This window comes from Catharus ustulatus, chromosome 7 (genome assembly GCF_009819885.2).
Source record: "Catharus ustulatus isolate bCatUst1 chromosome 7, bCatUst1.pri.v2, whole genome shotgun sequence".
NCBI classification, from domain to species: domain Eukaryota; kingdom Metazoa; phylum Chordata; class Aves; order Passeriformes; family Turdidae; genus Catharus; species Catharus ustulatus.
This window is the reverse complement of record NC_046227.1, coordinates 7,934,579-7,957,390: the sequence shown is the minus strand read 5'-3', so window position 1 is coordinate 7,957,390 and position 22,812 is coordinate 7,934,579.

The following is a 22,812-nucleotide window of genomic DNA, read 5'->3' as shown; positions in this document are numbered from 1 at the left end:
TCCTAGGGGGAAACTCATGGAACCACCAGGAACTCACCCAAACCTGACCACCACTGGCACTGCAGACTCCCCTGCCCCAGAGGACTTTGCACAGGCAAAAGGAGCCTCTGGATACCCCAAAGCTGGGAAGCCATCAGGTGGATAGCAGCCCCAGGATAACAGGAATTTTACCCTGGGTGAGTGCTGGACCACTACTAAGAGGGAGTGACAACCACTGCTCTGCCCAAAAGGAGAGGCCTGAACTTCAGGTCTGTCACCCCCAGAAAGGAGGCATCACCTGGGGGAACCCTCCACACAAAGCCTCAGCTGTGAGTGACCAGCAAAAAAGCAATTTTAACTATCAAATATAAACATTGGTCAGCATGGTTCATAAAGCCAGGGCTCGCCATGTTCTCTTGCTTTGGTTTTGCTCCTAAATGCTTCCATGAATGTGGGTATCTTTTCCAAGATCCATACAGCCTTGTATTTTGTTCCCCTCCTGGAGTAAATACAAAGGGGAGGATGGATGCTTTATAGAAACCCATTTTCAACAGTCCTGTGAAAGTGTGAGAGTACAAATGTCTGACATCCTCCTGCACAGCTTCAAATACCCTCAGGCCCATCTCCTGCTTACAGGCTCCATCAGCCTATGGTAACCCGAAATACCTTGAAATACAGATGACTCATTTGTAAGGACTGATGGCTTCCATCATCCTCCTTTGTGCAAGAGACTTTCAATAAAATTTTAAAAGACCACAAAAAGCATGAAGCATTTTTTACAGAAATGCTTCAGCAAAGGTTTGAAACTAAATAAAAGAATAGGGTGACCAATACATTCCCTCCTGCTGGGGGAAAGCAAAATATAAGAGATTTGTTTTGCTGGCTTTGAACAAACAGCTCAGCTCGAGTAGCACAAGTGTCACAAAAATACCTGTGGCCCTAGCACTGCTCCAGACTACTGGGATTGAAATGATCCACACTCATTCATGCCAGAAAATAATCCAGCTCACAACTAAAGTTATCATCTCAGGGTGGAGATGTTCCATCAGGGATGCAGGGGAGAGGAGTAGACCAAAAACACAGAAAGAAGTGCTTGTGTGGCCTAAGTGCTGTATGGCCCCATCATTCCCACCACCTCACCATCCCTCTACTTCCCCACCAGCAGTTTCCAGCTTTCACTTGCCATTCCTCATTCATCCTTTAGTTCTGTGAGGTTTATGGCAGGGAATGTGCTCTCATGCACTTCTGCTACAGCAGCTACAGGGCAGCAAACAAAAACCCAGGTATTCCCATCTCCCTCTCTGGCACCCTAGCATCTCCCAATGTTCAAGTAGGGAGAAAACACAAAAGTTAATTAAATAAAGAAATTCACTCTGTAAATGCTAGGTGTGGCCAAACCGGATCTCCCGAGGCACACGGAGCTGCTCCTCAGCTGGTACAGAGTGTATCAGCAAAGGATATTTGCTCAGAGATTACAGCCTTAGGGAGCAAAAGCCAAGCCTTGTGACAGGGCAGAGATAAAAGAAATTGGAACTGAGAAAAAGAGAAGGAAGGAAAAAGAAAAATCAGAAGAAAATTAAATGCCATCTTTCACCTGCACATTAATGGGCTTTGAAGAGAGGCTAATGTTACATTGAACAGCACAGCACGTGTTGCCTCAAAACTGACCCTCTGTACTCTGACATTTTTGCAGTGGCTGAATATTGTCATTTTTCATCAACTGCAGCTTCATCAATGCCAGGACCTGCCATTTCCCAGGGCCTGGAGGACCCCTCCCATCTTACTCAGAGGGTGAAAGGTGAAAAAGGGAGCAGAGAAGGGGCCAGCTGAGCTAGGGCAGCTCGACTGCCCTTGGTCTGCAGGGAGCAGGGCTGGCTCAGCCTGGGAAGGTGCTGCATCAGACGAACTCCATCTCAGACATCCTCATGAAGTGCCACTGGAAAGGCACTGGGAAGAGCACAGTTGTGGTTTGCTCCTCAAATTTTCCTTCTCTTGCAGAAAGACCAGACTACAAGCAGAGAGATCATGATTTCCTCCATAAGAATCTTTCCTGACCAAAGTCCAGACTGCCAGAAATGTCTCCCAGGTTGCTGCATATGAAATTACTTAGCCCTTTCTCCCTTACAGGTAGGGAACTGCCATCGTTAAAAAACCTTTTTTTATACATTTACATGTTTTACAAAGTTTTAAAGATCTCAGGACCCTCTGCACCACCCCCTGAAGCACCTGGACAGATTCACAAGCTGGTTGATACCTTTACTGAACCACAGAGAGTATGAGGTGACAAACAAGCATGGCAAGAGGCTGCCATTCACTGTCATCTCCAGCAGAGAGGGGGGAATCACAAGAAAAATTGGTTTTAATTTTTAAGTTCTTCAAGAGGCTTTAAAAAATAAATGAAAAAAGAAAGATGGAGCGATGGAGGGAGTGGTGAAGCAGCAACAGCAGCGTGTGAAGGTGCAGGGGGCAGGAGGATGAGTCAGTGTGAGTGGGTTGGGGTGAGGGCCATGAAGGGGAATGGGGAGTGGGGACGTGGGCAGGCATGGAGCTCCTGCTTGGGATCCCTGCAGGACACATGGGCTCCAATTGCCACAGGGAAAAAGCAAAAAACACCAAAGACTTGGTTTTACACAAAATGAGAAAGCAGAAAACTGATGGTTAATGGCTCCAGACTCTCACCCGCATCCTGCACATCTGGCAGCTTCACAGTCCCCTGATCCTGGTTTTTAAGCCTAAAATGCTTCTCCCACGAGATGCAAAGCCCTCCTGCTGGGTGCACAGCCTGCTGGGCACAGCTCTGTGAAGCAACCCTGGCTCCAGGAGAGCCTTCGAGCAGGAGGGGCTCATAGAGCACAGCCCTCAGCCCCCCTGAAATAGCTTTCCATATTGAGTGATGATCACAATTAAACCAGAGCCAAGTGTCATGGCAGAGCAGCAGCTAAATTACAGGGCTGGGAGGTGGGGAAAGGCGGGGGTCTGACTGCCTGGCAATCAAAGAGGGCAGAGGAAACCTGAGCTGCAACACGCTGTAATTGCACCCCAATCTGAGAAAAGGCAGGAATAGAAACACACCTCCAAAGAAAAATCGTGTTGCAATTAAATGTCACTCCCTTTCTAATCCATAATATGAAACCTAAGTATTTTAAACTATTATGGGTAATACTGCTGTAGACCAGAGATTGTTGTAAATTAAAAACTACCTAATATGCAAATGTAAGCTATCTCCAGTCACTTCTATTCCATGAAACTGCTTGCAGGCCATCTCCCAGGAAGTGCAGCAAGTAAGGTGAGCACCAGGGTGGCTCAAAGTGACAGAATTTCATCTCACCTTCACACAGTTCCTCACATCCACCACCCAGCCCCAAAGTCTCTCAGCTCATTACCAGGTGCCTTTCCTCCCTGCAGGCAGGGATAACCAGCAGTGAAGGTACCACACTGGGCAGCTGTTTCAGTATGACCTCTTGTAGCCACAAAAAGCAAATTTCTGCACCCACAGCTGGGTGCAGTCTTGGAGTAGCTTCTGAGGTTGAGAAACCAGGTGAGATTTGGGCACTGGAGCTGGCAGAGGCTGTGCTCAGCTCTGACAGCACAGGCAGGGCTGCTCATACATGCTGGGAAATGCTGCAACTGCGTGGGCAGAGTATGATACAGTGGACACATTTAGAAGCACTTACACTGACTTTAAAAAATTACATTAATTTTACACATCTACTACTTCAAGAGGTTGGGTTTTGGGGGTGGGTTCTTTTAATTATTCAAAATAACACCCTTTCTCCCTGCTAAAATTTGTTCTGCATATCAATCAGAGTGAAGAGCAATCCTCTGGACCCTTCTCTGTGCACACCACCTCAAAAAAAAAAAAGAAGTATCAATAAATTATAAAGCCTTCTTTCCACAGCCATCTGTGTGGAGAAGGAAATCCCCAGCATACATGTCTTCTGGCAGAGCCACTTTATCAAAATACCGCTGAAAAACACGCACGGCTTCCAAGAAGTTCAGAGGTTTTCTGAAGCACACAGGCAACCCTGAACTGGCAGGCCTGAAAACGTGCAATGCCCCATTTGCAGGACCTGGGAAGATATCTCTTCTGGGAGCTGTGCTTCAGCACACAACATCCTCATGGCATATGAGATGCCTCAGCCACTTGCATTTGCTGGCAGCAAATCTAATTACAATTCATCATTAGAAGTGGCAGGAAAACACATAGGGAATTATTTATCTCTCATCTTGTAACAGAATGGCAAAGCTGGCCTTGGAGAATGGCTTTTTAAATTTTTTCACCTCAAAACACATAAAAATTACTAACAGACTCGAGAAAATTAATACTGTGAATTAAATCAGCGGTGCTGCTGCATAGAAGGGAAGCTTGAACATCAAAAGCCTGGGTATCAGCCCAAAGCAGGTGCCATTCCACTGGTTATGCAGGTTTGCGACCACAAGATTTGAGTTTCCTTCATCCTTTACTGAACACAGGGTTTATTGATTTATTTATTTTAATTCAGATTTCTCCCATGTCACGCACACTCATCAAATCTGATTGGCAGGGCATGAAATAGCAATACCCAAAAATAGAAGCGAGGAAGAGTCTCGCTCCACTTCCACCCTCCTCCCAAAAATCTGCCACACGGGGCTGCAGCGAGGTGGGGTCCCAGGGGATGGAGTCAGCCAGACAGTGGAATAGGGATGCTGTTCCCATTGCAGGGACAGCAGACAGCAAAAGAGCCAAACCCACATCCCTTAGAGGCTCTTGGTTGCAAGGGATTTGCATCGATTCCAAAGGCAGCAGTACCGCCCGAGATCTTTCTGGGCTGGAGAACTGGGGTCATGTCACAAGTGGGATCTGGCACCAGTCCCTAGAACCAACAGTGATGGGCAACATAAAAAAGAAAACCTACCAGCTCAAGCTTTTCTGTGAGCTCTGGGCATGATCCTAGTCCCACAGAAGTGTGTGGGCGTTTTGCAACTATTCCCAGTAAATGTAGATCTGTTCTCCTCTCCTTGTTCCCTTACTGTCTCCGCTTGGCATTCCTCCCTCCCCTCAGCTCTCCTTCCCTCTGCTGGGGTCAGCGCCTGTGGCCCAGACAGGGTTTCACCAGTGCCATGGAGGTGTGCAGAGCAGCTGGAAGCCAGCCCATTTCCAACCAGCAAACTCCCACATCAGCAGGGAGAACTGGCTCCAGGAGCTCAGCATCCAGTGGGGAACGCCCGCCAGCCCCCGAGCTGCCGGCATGTGGGAAACCTGCTCCTTTAAATTCATTTCACTATTCCAGCCATTTCACTAACTACTTAATTGCAGCCATCTCTCTGTGTCTGTCTCAGTCCGACACCCACAGCTGCGGCCGCCCACGCTGCCACCCACGCCGCCCCATGCTCTGACTCACGCTCCCAGCCCTGCTCGAAAAGCCCCGCTCCCTCCAAATGTGTGCTGCTACTTTGATCTATTTCCACAGATTCCTGTGAGTCATCTGATCCGTCTCTGATCTAAACCCAGTAGACTAGAGCCTACATGCATGGTGTTTTGCATCAATTTGACTTGCACACAGGGCTGACCCTGCTGAAACGCACAGGCGTGCGAGAGCACTAAATTCCTGGGAACTTCTTCCAGGAGGGAATTGCTTACTTATCCAAAAAGAAGAGCAATTATTTTCTATTAAAAAGTCCCATTGTGGTCTAAAAAACTTCATATATATATATATGCATAGGTAGTGGGGACAGCATTATTCTGGGATATAAGGCCCAGTGATGCTCAGAACCCCTTTCCACCAAACCCCTTCACAGCCTCTTCCCACCTCCACCAGCTTGTTACCCTCTCCTCACTTTGCAGATGGCAGCATGGTGGTGCCAAACCTCAAAGTGCACGTCAGCAGGAGCCAGCCTGCCACTGGCAGCACCTTAATGAAGGCATGGGGGATGATCCATCCTGGGCTCCGCGAGGCACTGCAATTTTTCCTGCTGTCACAGGGGAAGGCAGCAATGACACCCAGGCTACCATCAAGCCTTCACGCCTACTATCCGGCAGATCTGCGGTCCCTCGTCATCCCAAACCCCGAGAGCTGTGCCCCAGGGATACCCAAACCCTTCCCAAGTGGGTATTTTCTCCTGGTGATCTATCCAGCACTTGTGGGTGGATCCACAAAAGCCATGGGGGAACATTTCCAAGCCTGCCATCTCTTGGAGCCGTGACGTGGTTTGTGGAGGATGCTGCCGTGGCTGAGTGTGGATAGTCAGACACGCTCATTCCCACCTGGAGGCTGCTGGCCAGGTCGTGCCAGCCTGCACGGAGCTACCCCTGCCCTGGCACAGCCAGCACTGCCTGCCCTCCACCTTGCACATCTACCTTCCTCAAGCCTTGCCCTGCAGCCACCGGCATTATTCCCACTCCATACTGCAGCATTCCTTCCTGAACGCTTCACAGGCAAGTAGCAGATGGTGCCTGTCACTAAAAGCAAATAAATGCTTTGGTGCCCTGATTTATCTGCGCAAACAGCACCTGAATTATCAAGGACTGAGGCCCCGTTGGAAACGCCTTTCTGAGTGGATTTGCACTCCTTGATAACAAGCTCCAAGCACACGGAGTTCACACTGTACAGGGTGTATAGCTCTAACGGCTTATTTGGGTTTGCACAGATGCATTTGAAACACAATTAAGTAAAAAAAAATAAATATATTTATATAAAAGAAAAAGAGAGAAACCAGATGGGTTTCATGAAGTCGTCACAAGGATCATTCCAAGACATGCCTAAAATGCTAAGTATTAAGAAAAAAAAAATAAAGATGTGAAACTTGAAGCCTACACCTGAGCTTCCTGAGGTCAGTGGCAAGGTTCCTGTCACCTCCCTGTGAGGAGAGAGCTGCAGGCATGCAATTAGAGATGGGAAACCCAGGGCCAAATTGCTTTCCTTTTGCTCCCTGGGTATAAAACCAATTATCTCCCTTCTGCACAGCAGATGAGTAACAAAAAGGCGAATCTTCAAAGCCTCCCAGTGGCTGATGTTTGGGCTCACCCTTTTATATTTCCCATCCATCCTCCTAATGGATCTCAGCACTGCCATCATGCCTGGCACCAGGGGAGAGGGGGGAACCTGTGGCCATCCATCTCCCCCTGCAAAATACAGCCCAGTTGGAAAAGAGCTCTGGGAGCCAGAGGTTTATTTAAACCAAGCTGGTGTCAGTGGAGCTAGGAGTGGGCAAGGATTGCCAGCAAGGGATAACACTCCCTGAGTGTTTTTTTTATTCAGAAAACCTACAATGATATAGCACTTCAGTACTGAACAACCCCTTCTCCTTTTTTTCTCCTGGTTGTTTTTGTTCATTTTCTTTCGTTTTGTTTTTGTTTGTTTTCAGGAGAACTGGGGGAGGAGGAAGAGAAAGGGGTAGAAAAAACATTGTGTGATTTGATTTGAATTGCACTGCACTTTCCCTGTGCTTTTTTTATGCTCGATGGGAATGATGCATGCAAGTCTGGGAAAACAGCACATTTCACCAGTCTGAAAAATATTGCCTTGGGCCCAACCCAAATTTTCACCAGTTTCACTGGAGGTTGACTAACATTTTTTGAGTAGCCAGAGTGGCAACCTGCGATACCCAGAGTTCTAAGAAAATGGATGTTAGATGGCAATTGAAGCCCCAACAGTCTCAAGTATTTTTAGGGTGTTGATAGCCATCAGCAGCACTGAGCATCATGCCCAGAAAGCAGCACTCAGCCCTTGCCAACCCTTGCAGCGCTTCCGAGTGGGAAGCAGCGAGGCAATCAAGTCACTAGAGGGAGAATTTCTGTCTTCCAGGTCCATAAAGGAGACGCAATTTATAAGCAGAACCAAAACTAATCACAAAACCACATGCAAACTGCCTGATTTCTCCTATTATTCCTAACACATCAGCTCTAAATGGTACACCCCAGAAGAGCTGCAGTTCAAATATGGTTGTTTATTCTGTCATTTCCATACGCGCCTTATTTATTTAGGATCAAGACAAATACTATTCACATGCCTGCTCTGCTGGCATTAATCATCTCCTGCACCCTGGGATGCAGGAGGTGGGAGGAACATGACAGCCATGTGTGTGGGCAGGCACAGAGGTGGGTGTTTGTTGGAGCAGAGGTTTGGAGCAAGCCAGGGTGAACATTCCAATTCAGAGCCTTCCCCGGGTCTTGCACAACACCCCATGTTCATTTATTAATTTTTTGGGTTTAAATACATTTTTTTTTTTTATCAAGGGGCATATTGGTGGGGTTTGCTGCTTTGGGATAAGATGGGGTATTTGGTGGAGGCTCACACCTCTGTGGCCTTTGAACATGGATTTTCAGACTTGCCTCTCTCCGCTGCATCTTGGCACTCAGCCGCTCTCCCCACGAGCCCTCCCTCTGCATTCAGAGCTGCTGAAAGCACCTCGGCTGTGTCTGAATGGGGGAACATTTGTTCCCTCTGGCTGGCTGGGGCACAGGGAGGGAGCTGTGTGTCAGAAGTGATGCTGGTACAGCACACAAGCCCTGCCAGCGTAGCCTCGCCCAGCGCGGGTGCTGCTGTTCCCGCTCACAGCGGCGATCAGATCCATTCAGAGGAGCAAACCACGCTTGTTGGGAAGCCCCAGGTCGTGAGTGAGAGCCAGGGCATTGCCCTGTGGAGGGGTGGCACCCACAGACACCCAGCACAGGGATGGGGGCTGTGGCTGTCCCCCCACCACCACTCTCTGCCCCTCCCCAGCCACTGACTCCTTGACCAACCCAAACCCTTCCCAAATATTTATTTAGCTAAAGAAAATGGTCGATTTCACTTGGAATGTGGTCCTAGCCTATTTAATTAAAAATCGATTAATCCCATAGCTAAACAAAGGGAAAACAAAGGCTTTTGTACCAGTTCTGGTAAACCTGATTAAAGCAAGCCTGATCAAACACTGCCAGGTTAAACACCTCAATCCATCTGTGCACAGCCACGCTGAGAGGCTGCCTTTAGGTTAAACCCCACTGACAATGAACACCATTTGGGATATTAACAATACATTAAATATCTGAATGATCCCTTTTATTTACCTTGGAATTACAGAATCAATTAGGTTGAAAAGGATTTGCAGTCATTGAGTCCAGCCATAAGCCTAACACTGCCACATCCACCATGAAACCATCTCCCTAAGTGCCACATACTTTTTTAATTTCCACCTACTTAAACAGCAAGGAAACCCATAACATCTCCTGTCGATGGGGTTCACAACCCAGCTATGCCCACAATGAATTAAGTGATTTTTCTGCTTAAACAGGAGACCAACTCCCTTTTTTGGGAGCCCTCTGCCATGAGCCTGAGCTGGCACTACAGGAGTGCTGATGTCCTGCTGACCTGAAGATCAGCCTCACACAAGCAAATTTCATGTAAACAAGTAAAGCAAAAGCCAGTGTCACCACCTTACCTTCTGCTGCCAACTTCCAGTGACCACAAGGCAGACTTTTAAATCTCACCAAAGCCCGAGGCACTGTGGTAACACATCCATCTTCTTACATCCTCCCTTCTCCATCCTTTCTAAATAAAGTCCTCAGCACAGCAAGCAAGCAAAAAAAAAAGAAAAAAAAAAAAGCTTTCTGCCTCCATTTTAGAAGAGAAATTTTTGTAAAGGCTCTAAGTGGGGAGCCCAAGGCGGAACAGGTTGTATCCCATCCTGCCTAGAGAAAATATAACAGCACAATCCCTGGGGAACAAGGATCAGCTGCTGCCCCTCTCCCAGCTGCACCAGGACCACTCTGATTTCAGTTGGGAAGCTAAAGGTAAAAAAAAAAAAAAAACCAAACAAAAAACCAAAAAACCCCACCCCAACCCACCACCAACAAAAACCCAACCAAAAAACAAACAAACAAAAAACCAACACAAAACAAAAAAAAAAAAGAGAAAGTCACAGTATTTTGGTTCCTTTCACCAAGGACCAAGAGGGTGGTGTGGGAATGCCAAATGGGAATTTAAGGTGATCTGCAGAGCAAAAAGGACCTCATGCTTTTTCTTCCTTCTTTGAAATACATAAAAAATTAACTTTAATGGATAATTCTTCTGTCTTCTCTTAGACAATGGAAAGAAAAACACAAACTTGGCATTTTTGCCCTCAACTACAAAGACTGTGAATTTATTTTAGGTGAAAGCAAAATGGCATCTCAGAACCTAACACATTCAAGACACTGAGTGCTCCAAAAATAAAGCTGAGCATCACAAGGCAGACAGCCCTGTCAGCAGGCTCTGTGCGGGGATCGCCTGCCCTTGTCAGAGCAGATTTCATGAGGCTTGATAGCAAAGGCATCTGGTGAAGGCTCTGCTTTCTAATCCTCAAAGCACACCTGATATTGCAGGAAGAAATCTTGGATGTACTCAGTAGTCACACTGTCAGACTGGGTCTCCATTTAGCACCAGGAGCTGTTTCTAGAGAGCTTGAGAAAAAGTGAGGGAGTGAGGAGAGAAGGAAGAAAAAAGGGAATAAAATACAGGATGACACTTACATAGATGTAATGGCTAGCAAATGGCTTATTTTCTACCCATAGAAACACTCCTGTTGAAAAATACAGCATTAGTTGTCTCCCATAAGAGGCTCTATAGGACACCTTGATCTTATACAAAGCACAAGGCAAACACGGTCCTTACAGGGGAAAATTGGTGGGGTTTTGGTCCAGCAATGGGAATGGATCATTTCTGGAATTAATACTCAAAGTCATTACAATGGCATATGAGGCTTTAAAATATGCATTGCGTTTTTCTGAGAAAATCAGCATTTACACGATGGGAGCACAGGGGGAAATCCTCTAGACACCACTGAGGAATTGGTTCATTTGTCATTACTGAGTTTTGATAAATGCTCCTTAATGTGTTTCCTACACTCCTGGAAGTTGCCATCGTGTCCCAGGGACTGGGTGTGAGCCAGCCCCAGGAGAGACGTACTGCAGAAGGCAGCCCCAGCAAAGAGCTGTCACTGCTGTGGGTGACAGAGAACCCTGCTCCCTCCTCCTCATCAGCACAACATCCCTACACGTGCCACAAATACAGAGGCAGGGCTCGATCCACTGCATCCCAGTGTGAGGATGAACCACGGAGCACCCCGACCCTCATGTTTTACCAAAGGAGAGCATTTTGGGGACGCTCTGCCACAGCAGCTGCCTCTCTAACCAGGCAGCTCTTACTGCAGGGACCCCCTGCATTTTCTCTGTTGAAGGAATTTGTGTAGGAATGATGACACTGTCATTAAGGGTAGATGTTAATAGCGATATCTACACAAAGAGTGTAATTTCAGCTGCTCTGTTCAGGCTGTAGCCCACAAACATCAATAAGCAGGATGAATAAATACACACATGTCCCTGTGGGATCACTCCCCTGACTTGCTTTTCCTCCTAAACCCTGGTGAGAGAAAAGCTACAGTCACCTCCACTGCAACTCGGCATTTAGGCTTCACGAAAAAAACAACAAATCTTTACATTCAGAGGAACAGCTTGGGGTGTTATCCAGGATTCCCTGAGCCCAGGCACAGCCTCTGCTCCCATCTCTTTGTGGCGAGGAGCCCAGGGCTCCCCAGCCAGCCATGCCAAACCTGGCAGGGCACCTGGGGCTACCAGCGCTCCTCTCTGCTTTTCACCCGGGCTGGATTGGGATGGCTTTGGGTTTGGAGGGAGGGCTGAGTAGCAGTTCAGCTTTGGGCTCCAGCTTTGGGATCCAGCTTTGCCCATCCCTCTGCATCCCTTCCCCTCGCTCGGCGGAAAACAACAGCTGTGACAAGCGGGGGAGCAGCATCGCCCACTCCCCACTCCCACCCAAGCCGGGAAGAAAACAGCCTGCTCTCAGCTCCTCCTCGCTTCTGCCGGCTTCCAGCAGCGACAAGCCGTGTCAGCAGAGACTCTACACATAGGGGGAGGTCACTGATTAAACATCCCATTGATTCTGCTCCAAGGACGGGAACAACAGAGCGCCCGGAGCGCTTGTAAATTGTCATTGTTACGGGATGAAGTTCACCTGCGGTAGACAGCCACGAGCAGAGACTTTGTCAGAGTCGATCACTAGTTATTTATTTCCCTGGATTTCTACAATACTAAGGCGGCACCCACCCAGAAAGCTCTGGGCTCGGTGCCATGATTTGAAGCACATCCGAAGTTATCCACCCCCTGTCAGCAACACCCAGCTGTGAGCCTTGGGTAGGGGGGAAGAGAAGGGGGGAAAAATAGGGCGAAAAGCAAGAAACAATCCCTTGGCCAGCCCATCCTTCTGTGGAAGAGCAGGACCTCCCCCTAATGCTCAGTTACCAATATTCTCTCCATCTGCAGGTCGGGACACAGGAAAATCCCAAAGGGTCAGCCAACAGCACTGCCACAGCCCTGCCCTTGCAGCCAGGCTTGGCCAGGGCCCCACATCCCTGCAGGTCACAGGGATGCAGCTGGTGAGGCCAAGGATCTCCAAATCCTGGTTTGTGAGCACTTAAACCAGGATGGGACACCGCCTGCAAGGCAAGGGAGAGCTTTTTCTCAAGCCAGGAAAGGGAACAGTGCCTCTTAATATAGCAAGGGGAGTAATATAAAAAGAGTCTTCCCTACCTCCCACCTCCCATCCCTCCTACATCCTGCCTTATTTTAGTGCCTGGCTACACCCCGGCACGCAGAAAACCATTAGGGTTGCCAAACGCCTGTTTCAGGAGACAATTTGCATACACAAAATAATTTAGTTTTTGTTTGCTGCTCCTCACTGGAGCACCTGTGGCTAAGGCTGGCCAGCAATCCTGCTGACAGCTCCTGAAGTTCCAGCAGACTTTGCCTGCTGGCTGGGAGCAGACTGGGCCCCAAATCCCAGAAATCTTCTCTGGTGCTGGCTGTGCCTCCAGGTGTGCTGGTGGCCAGGCTGCAGGGATGGGGAAGGGCCAGAAGGGGGACACTTATGGGTCGTGGCTCATGAGGGGATAAGGGGGAACACTGATGGGTCATGGCCACACGACACCAGGGCTGGCAGCGACGCAAGTCTCTGATTTTGGAGTGAGGAGAGCGAGACCCCAGCCGTGGTGGGCTGAGGAAACCTCCCCTGCCACACCAGCTCTCTGTGTCCCAGGGAGTGACATTAGTCAGAGCCACAAGGTGAGGTGACAAAGTCACACACTGAGACCACAAGGGCTGTTTACAGGCAGCTTTGGAGAAAGCCTGATCAAATTAATCTTTGTGGAAGAACTCCTGCAGCTTCCCCACGTTTCAGTGGTGCTCAGCATCCCCCTCCTGGTCCCAGCAGAGCAAAACTCTTAACCTGTCCCCTGGTACAGGGCACATCTGCCAGAGCATCTCTGCATCCCAAGAGGCTGCACACTGAGGATCCCAAGCTAATGACATCTGCTCCTTAATGTTTGGTCAAACTAAGTATTTTCTGTCACAAAGGCACTCGCAACAGAATTCAGCTGTTGGTGAAACATGGGTACTGATGAAAGCTGCCACTTTATAAATGAAGGCTCCTCCATTAAAAAAAAATAATTCTTATTTTATGGAGTTTCACTCTAATAACATTATTTTTACCTGTTAAATTACATGTCAGAAGTAGTTACTCTATCATGTCATATTATGACAGGAATAATAGTTGAAATATTCTCCTTTTACTTGCCATTACAATCACAAAGAGCAGCTGTTATCTGGTGCTGTTCAAGACATCTTCTCTTTGTTCTAGATCAAAGTGGCTCCTGTTTGTGCCCCAGCGAAGTCGTCAAACCATTTCGTTACAACATGAACATGAGTCACTTTGATCTAGAAACAAAGGCATGGGAGATTAATCAGTACCTAGCCAAACCACTCTTAATTAAAAAATTAAAAATAAAATTAGCTGAGCTCTTACATCATACTGTGATGTATAGGTAATTGTAAGGCATGTAATGCACTGCCTTTACAGGGATGACATGAGAAGTTGGAATGGCAAAACATCCACACACACTAACCAGATTTTCCTCAAGCATTCTAAAATTAAAAAGAAAATTTAAAATAAAATAATTTTAAAATAGTAAATTAGTAAAATATTTTTCCAAAATTCCAATTTATGAAAAACTGAAAATATTTGGGTTTGGTCTAATTCAGCAACTACAGATTATTTATCTTTGTGACATTTTATAAGAATCCTGAAATCCAATCCTGAACTTTCTGTGTCATATGTTGGATTTATAAAACATCATCTTCAAATAATGTCAGGCTGAAGCCTGATTTGGTTAGTGATGTCTTATCACAGAAGATTGCTGAACCAGGTGATCTCCAAGGACAAAAAAAAAATATCAGATTTTGTGAATCCAGAATATTCCAAAGGCATGTTTCTGTCTCATCAAGAAGGTCCTCTAAGATTTTTCTTCAAATTTACATTTATATTTACATTTAAATTACGAATTTACATTTATAAATTAAAATAGCAAAAATAAATTATCAAAATATTAGATGAAAATATTTGTGCTTTAATTGTATAAAGTTTTTTAGAAGGTCAGAAGACATTCCTAGTTCTCAATTTCTTCATCGAAAGATTGCAGGTTTAGGGATGAAGCAATATCCCCTTGTTTTTCTCCTCAGCTGTATGGCCACCTCTCTTGCTGAGCAGGGGAAGGAAAAGCCCCAGCAGTTCCAGGAGGCGTGCTGGAGAGGTCTGAAGGACCAGGGGTTTGTGTTCTCCTCTGGTGGTCCTTAATAAACTCTGTCTCCTGCCCCCACTGCAGAGAATCTCTGCTTTCTCTTTGATTTGCTGTCCCTTGGCCTTGATCATCGCTTTTATTTATGCAAACACAAAGCTGCATATTTTAAAGGACTGTCTCAGCACTCCAGCAGATGCAAAGCACAACAGCTGGATATTAATGCAGCTTGGCATCACAACCATTTGGGGCCTTTTTTTCTCCCTTAATTAATGCTCTACCATATTACAACAAGGAAACAGTTTCTCTTCTTTTATTACCGTCCTATGCCTGAGCCAAGAATTAAATAAGACTTAATTTAATTAGTTCTTATATTTTCTCTCCTTGCAAGATTATTCAGTAACACAAGGTTCCTACCCAGCTCCCTTTCTTGCAGGCAGATAGAAATCCTGCTGATGGTGGTGGGAACACTTCAGACACCTAATTTACATGCAAGACAGATTACTGGGTTATGAAAAGTAGAGATATTTTCAACCAGTCCTGTGGTTCACCTTTTGCTTTGCCACACATTCCCAAAGGCTCTCCCTGCCCTTCTGCAGTGTGTGGGGATGCCACCAGCTCCAGACCTCACTCCCAGCACCACCAGGCTTGTCCCACCTTTGGGTTGCTCCAGGAAAACAACAGCTGTGAATTGTAGGTTCGAGGGTTATATCCTGGCACCCCCTTATCCTGCTGGCATTGCTGCTTTCCCTCAGCCCCAGCTTTTCTCTGCAGACTAGGTGGGCTGGCTTTGCTCACCCTGGTGCTCTGGTCTCCACTCTTAAGCACATTCCTATTTGGAGTGCGCCTCTGGTGTTCTCAGGCTCCCTGGACATTTGGATCCAGATGACATCCTGCTCGCTCCCTCATGAGCCTGCCCACCAAAAGCCTGGCTGGAGACCAGGACTGCAGCATCTACTGCATTTACTCCACCACTAAAACACCCAATTAACCAGGTCCCTGCCCCAGCAGATCCACTCTCATTCCATCCAGGGGACGCTTCCTCTGGGATCTGAAGTTCACAGAGGCACTGCTGTGTGTATCTGAGCTAGAACCTGACTAAGGGGACCTTGGGTGACCACGAGCAGCCCAGAGTAGATCTGGCTTTAGGAATCCTGCAGATGTTTTGACTTAGGAGTGGGCATCTCATCCTTTTGAGGCACCATAAATAACCAACACCTTGTGATTAGTCACATAATATCCATTGACATTGACAGCCACAGACTGGATGGAGCACAGAAAGCAAGGAGCCCTTGGGAAGGGGATGCAGTGTCATGTCACACAGGTCATCTTTAAGGAAGAAAAAACCTGTCCCAGGCTTATTAGTTATGCAGTGCCTGCTCCACAAAGCACATGCTTCCAGCCAAAAAGAGGGAACATCACCTTGAAGTAGCAAATTATAGCAAAACTCAGAGCCTTGGGACAAATGCAGCCAAGAGAAGGAGCAGGACCCAGCTCTGAGGGTTTCATTGAGTCCAGAGCAGAAAACCCATGGGCTGAGTCAGGCAGCTGGGCTGTGAGTCACATCCATCCATCTCCCAGCACTCCTGCCAGCAGGCTTGCCCAAGCAGGGGCTGCAGCCTGCCTGCTGCTGGCCCTGCCCTCAGCACCCATCCCAGCACTGCTTCCCAGCACTCTGCCTGTGGAAAGCTGGGAGTGACACTCCCAGAGAAGAGCAAGGAGAATTCTGGCCGTGAGCAGTGTCAGGAGGAGATATCAAACTGCAGCAGCACTGGGGAAGGGAGAGATTGATGGGAAGGGTGAAGAGGCAGAAGAAGCCGGGGCAGGAGTGGGTGTCTGGTCCAGGTACTGGTGACAGCACACCAGGAGGCTTTGGAGTCTGAGAAAAGCACTCTGCAAAAGGAAAAACACATTCGAGCAGCGAGGTGAAAGGTCTGGAAAAAGCGGCGAGCGAGAGAGAAGGAGTAGGAGGAAACGTGGGCGCAGAAGTAGGTGGTGCCACATAGCAAGTTTCTGATGTAGCCGGGAAAGGCATCCAGAGCTCCCAATTTCCAGGCCCACACCTTCACCAGGAGACCATCTGTGCTCTCCCAGGGGGAAGGAGCCCCCGGGTCAGGCAAGAGCGTTTTCCTCATTCTGCAAATATAGCAGGCGGTGCCGAGGCGCGGAACAGCACCGCTTCCCAGGGCTCCTGCGCTGGCAGTGACGCTCTGAGCTGGGTCTGTGCCTGCAGTACCCACTCTGTGAGAGCACTGCAGCACTGCCATACTCACCTGCCTCCTAAAATGGTGCCTCAGCTCATATTTTAAAAGCGTGCTTGGGGTATTTTCTCCCAGTGCGCAGCCATGGGTAATCCAATTCCTCCCTTTGGAGCAGGGTTTTAGGTTGGACTTTTTTCTTATTAAAGGTTGTCTTTCAGGAAAAGTCATTCCCCCAGATTCTGTTGAATGCAGACTAGAGCAAAGCAACCAAATGGTAGAGTGGTGGGTCTCCTTTTTTTGTTTTTTTAAATATTTTTCCCTCCAGCCTTTCTCTTCCTTTCCTTCCGTTAAAAGGAAAATTCTAACAATTCCGAACAGGGATTCTTTTTCCTGGTATAATTTGTGCTTGTGAGAGCAGGCAGAACACTCACCTGTTTCCCCAGGTCCTGGCACCGTGGGGAGGGCTCCCAGGCAGTGTCAGGAATGCCTTCAGTGGGGTGCTCAGCTGCAGTGAGGGCACATCCCCATGGCACTGGCCTCATCCCCTGCACGGCCCCTTCCAGCACAGCCTTGAACACATCCAGGGATGGGACAGTCACAGCTTCTCTGTGCCAGGGCCTCATCACCCCCAGAGGGAACAATTCCTTCCCAATAACCAATCTAAACCTGCCCTCTGTCAGTTTTCAATTCCCCCTTGTCCTGTCACTACATGCCCTTGCCAACAGTCCCTCTTCAGCTCTCTCGTAGGCCCTCTTTAGGGCATTGAAAGGCTGCTGTAAGGCTCCTCAAAGCTTCCTCTTTTCCAGGCTGCAGCCCATCTTCATTGGAGAGGTGGTCCAGACCCATTCATGGCTTTCCTCTGGACTGATTCCATCAGGAGCATGTCCTGAGGTTAAGTTGAGGTTTAGGTGCCCGAGATCAGGGGACTGAAATATGGTGCAGTGCTTCTGAAAGTAAAGATGTAGCTCATCCACATACAGCAAGGCACCTTTGGCAGGCACTTCAGTTGCACCTCAGGGGTCAGGAGCAGGGTCAGCAGCAGGTGACACATCCAGCCCCTTCCCCAGCATGGCTGCAGAGCTGCCTAGAGCCCCTAACAACGTCACACATCAGACTGCTTTGCAACTGTCCCATTCATTGAGCAAAGAGGGTGTAGAGCAGGGGGAGTGATGGCTGGGCCGGCCTCACTGCCAGACAGGGCCAGGACACAAGGAAACCAGGCAGTGCTGGTCCCTCAGTGTCCCCTGCCAGCAGCACACACCTCCTGGGTACACACAACTCCAGAATTCCAGCGCTCCAGCACAGCCACAGCGAGTAGCAAACCAAACCAGCCTCCTGCCATCCCATGGGAACGCAAACTTTTGACACTGTTGGAGAGGCCCCGATGTGAGCTGTGCATTTACATGTCTCTGCTCTCTCCCTGTGAAATGCAGGGGCCAGTTTTGCTGTGTTACCTGTAATAAACATTAATGCCACGCATTCAGGATCCCTTGTTTGCCCTGTAGAAAGTTTCTCTTCATGCATCAGACTCGGAGAACAAAGCCTGGACTGTTTAGCCGCAGGATTTAACCACCTGTTGTAATACCTTGTTGATCTAATCTTTTGTTTTAATTAAAAGCCTTTCAGTTGGGTTTGCAGGTTTTTTTCCTCCCTGCACCCAATGCCAGCTTGCCACCTGCTTCATGGCCCTGTCTCGGCCGTGGAGCTCACATCAATCCTCTTCCTTGCCTCCAAAGGCATGGAAATGGATAGAAAACAGACAAACCCACCTCAGCAGTGTCCAGCCCGTGACCCAGAACTGTCTGGCCACTGCTGGGCACAGCAAAGGGTGAAATGAAACAGCTGCCACGAGTGGGGAGCCAGCAATGCAGTTTGCAGAGTATCTGCTGCTCTCCAGGCCAGCTCATCTCTGTTTGAGGGAATAACCAATTGCCTTTGGGCAGCCAGATGGGATCCACTCCACTGACACCCAGGGGATTGCTTTGGACACCAAGAGAAAGGTGTTTCCATGAGGTTGAGATGTAGACTTGGTTTCAAGCACTGACATGAAGTCTCCTCTATCTTTTAATTAAAACATACACAGCTACGTCAGGGATCTCCTGCAGTGGATGCAGACTTTAACATGGCCACTTTGAATATCACTCTGACTTTTTTCCTCCACAGATTTAAATAAAACCCAGACTCCACCAGCCAGCAGAATTAGTTTTAGCCTTTTGAGTAGATCACTTCAGAAGAGGAAAATCAGCAAATCAAAAACAGTATTTCAGAAAATGCCCCTCCTCCTCCCCCACCCCTGCACCAGGGCTGCCTTCCCTTCCCCAGCCACTCACAGCAGCTCCTTGGTAAGATACGCTCCATTCTCCTTCCCATTCACAATTCTTTGCTCCTATCACGCTTCAAAAGCTTTTCTTATCCTTCTGAGGAGCACAGTGACAAGCCCTTCAAAACTGGCACCAAATCAATTTGAGAACTCTGTATTCTGGCTGGGACTTCACCTGCCAGTGCTCCCAGTGCAGCAGGGAATCCAGCACTGCCCTGCCGAGCCACCTTCAGCTAACACAGCCACCACCTGACCTGAGAGAAGGAAAGGCCAGAACATTATCCAGGGAGAGAGCAAGCAAGGCTTTGGGAAATACCAACAGCTGCGTTTTTCCTTGCCTTTCCCCCGCTTTGGCAAAGAGGCACATTAAAAGCCAGGACACCTTTGGGGCCATCATTCCCATAGCATCCAGCACTCTGCTTCCCTGGAGGTGGCTGCTGCTGGGAGCCAGTGGGAAAGCAGGACACAGAGGAGATGGCTGCTCCAAGCCCAGCACGCCCGAGACCTGTCAGGATGTGTCACAACACGCGGCGTGTCGTGCCTCACCGCTCCGTCGAGCAACAAGCCGGAAAAAAAAAGGGAACAAAAAAAAAAAAAAAAAAGGGATTCGGATCTAATACATGAGTGGGCCGGTATGTGCAAGAGAGATGAATATGAAGTAAAACATGCTGGATGCTACAGTAATAACCGGGAGCACACGGAGAGGCTGGAAGGGAGCCAGGGAGGGGAGAGAGGAGAGGATGCTCTGAGCTCTGTCTGCGTGGCGGAGGAGCTGCAGCTCCTGAATGAGCACAAGGTGGATCTCGTGGGCGTCAGGCTGACACCGCTCCACCAAAACCAGTGGGAGCCCGTGTCACCCCCAGGCTGGGGCTGTGCCCCCCGCCAGGCTCACCCAGGGGCTCGCCAGGGCCTGGGGGAAAAGCTGGATTTTGTCCTTTAAAAATGAGGCGGTCAAGTCTAGTGAACTGTGGTGCCAAGCAGGGATGGGTGACTTCAACAGGAATGTGTCCCCCAGTATTCCCGTGTAAAGGGTGGGACCAGCTCACCCTTCTTTGTGGGGCAGTGCTGAACCTAAGGGCCCCTCTGGCAGCAGCTTCTCATCCATGCCGATCCCATTTTGGGGAGCAGTGGGAGGAGGACGGAGGTCTCAGGCAGGCAGCCACTGCCAGGCAGCATCCCTGCCTCCATTCCCTGCCCGCGGGGGCGGATGGAGGGAGGGAGGGAGGGAGAGCTGCCTTCCCCAGGTCCCGTGGGCGTTCACAGGCCCCTTGGCAGCAGCCAAACACACATTTACAGAGAGCAAACTTCTAACGGCATGGGGATGAGTCATTACGGGGTTTCAAAATGCGTAAATATGATCACATCCTAATTCAGTGTGTCACAACGAGCTACCCTACATCTGTGGGGTTACTCGGCTCCGCAGAAACCTCGGAAATTCCTGCCCAGCCTTGTGATGCAAAAATTCATCTGTATTCGTGTCACTGCATGCGGAGAGTTAATGTGGTTTTTAGTTGTTTTTTTTTTTAATTTTGGCACTGGATTTCAGTGGAGGCTTATGTGCAGTGTTACAACCCAGTACTGCTATGTTTTGCATCACAAATTTACAACCGAGTAATAAGTAAACACAAGATTTTTTTGGGCTTGGATTTTCCAAGGTGATTAAATCATTTTCTAGATAGCTTTGAGAATGAAGCTGTCTGAAATCCCCAAGGTAATAGGAAATTAACTGCATCCCCATATGCTCTATAGACATAGGAGGAATTCAAATTTACTGAGAAGTAATATAAAATATTTAAGAAAGCAAATAGAATTGAATAAAACCTCTTGCAATGTAAATTAAATCTGCCCAAACCAGCAGTGATTACCTTTGCTGCCACGGCTCCTCCAGAGACTCTATGTGCCCCAGGCTCCACCAGCACCCATCACAGACTGTGTGTACCTCAAATATGATTTGAAGACCTCCAAATATGTTTTAAAATGGTCAGAAGCAGTATTTGTTGTGAACTTACCCAAAGAACAGGAAGACAGGAGCATTGGCAGTCAGGCTGAGTGGTGGTTTTAGAGCTGGCAGGTGCCTAGAGCACCATCTGATGACCCAAAAATTTGGCAGTAGCCTACATCAGGGCTTCCCAAGCTTTCCCACAGTGGGAACCACCTCCAGCATTCCTCTCAGCCCTGAGGCACTGCCAGCTCACCCAGGCACGGCCGGAGCTGTGTCCTGGGGTGAGAGCCACAGCCCAGAACCACGGCCCAGACCAGGTGTGAAGGGCTGCAGGTGCAGGTGATGGGCAGGGCAGCTGCCCACCCTGAGACCTTCCCTGAGGGGCTGGCCTCGTCCTGGCACAGCCAGGCATGGGGAGCTCAGAGCCACGGGGGAAGGGCTCTGGGAAGCCATCCCTCCTGAGCAGCTCGAGGAAATTCATATTTCATGTTCTGCTCCTTCTCTGCCCACGGAGTTCTTTCTCGTGGTGGTGCGTAGGTGTATGTGAGGGATTTATCCTTTCCCCACTGAATCACTGCAGCACAACATCTTTTCAACCCTTCTGTACAGCACAAAAGAGCCTCATGGCATTTCTCCTCATTTTCCTGCTTAAGGAGACAGCCAGCAAGCTCCACAGGGCGACCCAGTGGCCCCCCCAGCTCAAGGCTGGCAGCAGCACGAGCCCCGCTAGCTGCAGCTGGGGTCTGGGGGGCAGACACCCTCCTTCTGCCAGCTGGCACCCCAAAAACACATCCTGATGCCTGCATGGAGGTGCCTGGAATGATGCTGCTTGTTCAGCTGGAAAATGGCTCCACACTGGAGGGAAGGAGCAGAGCATGCCGTGCTGTCCTCAGGGCCTCAGGAGCCCAGATCCAAGCCAAGGAGTCACCAAATCCCAATTGCCACAGCGACAAGCCTTTGTGCTTTAACTAGGGACTGCTGACATGCTTCCATCTGGTCTGATACTGGTGTTGTGTATGAGTTCTCTCTATTTTGTTCTGCAGCCATGGGCAAAGCCAGTGAGCAGAGGCTCAGCCACAGACAAAGGCCCTCCTGGCTGACCCTCATATCAACTGCTTATTTAGAGAAAGACACAGGAGCTTTGGCAGGTAGCCAGCAATAAAATCTAAATTTTGGCTGTATGAGAAAGCTGAAGCATCAAGTGAACATTAATGACCCTGGTGTAAGCTGTCCCAGTGCTTTCCAGCCAAGGATGTCACAGCTTGATGGGACACTGACTCAGGCAAGCCTAGTGCATACCTGTGGGCTCCAGCAGCACAGTGCCCTTCCAGCACCACTGTGTTCCTCCTGAATTTGGGCAGGCACTGCTCAGCCCATGGCAAGTTAGAAAAAATGGACGTCTAAAGGTTTTCCAGTAACACTTGAGTGCAGCCTGACAGACTAACAGTGTGGCTGTTCTTCCCCATCCTTGTGCCTTCAACACAAGAGCATGGAGCTGCTCCCTTCTCCTCTTTCCCAGAATAGGGCAAGACTGCACTGAAGTGCAAGGTAAAAGCCAGCAAACACTGCTACTGGTTCAGAATTCCCATGTTTACTCTCCTCTGGACTGGGAGAAGGAAGGGGGATTGCACCTACTCTGACCCCATCTCTGCTCCAAAGCACTCCTGACTTCCATGCCATCTCAGCAATCTGGGTGTTTTGAAGGTTTATGGAGAGGTTCTAACCCCTGCCCCCGACTTCTTTTATGTTTTTGCTCCCTTGTCTGCTTTTCCCCTTTTATATATACCCCA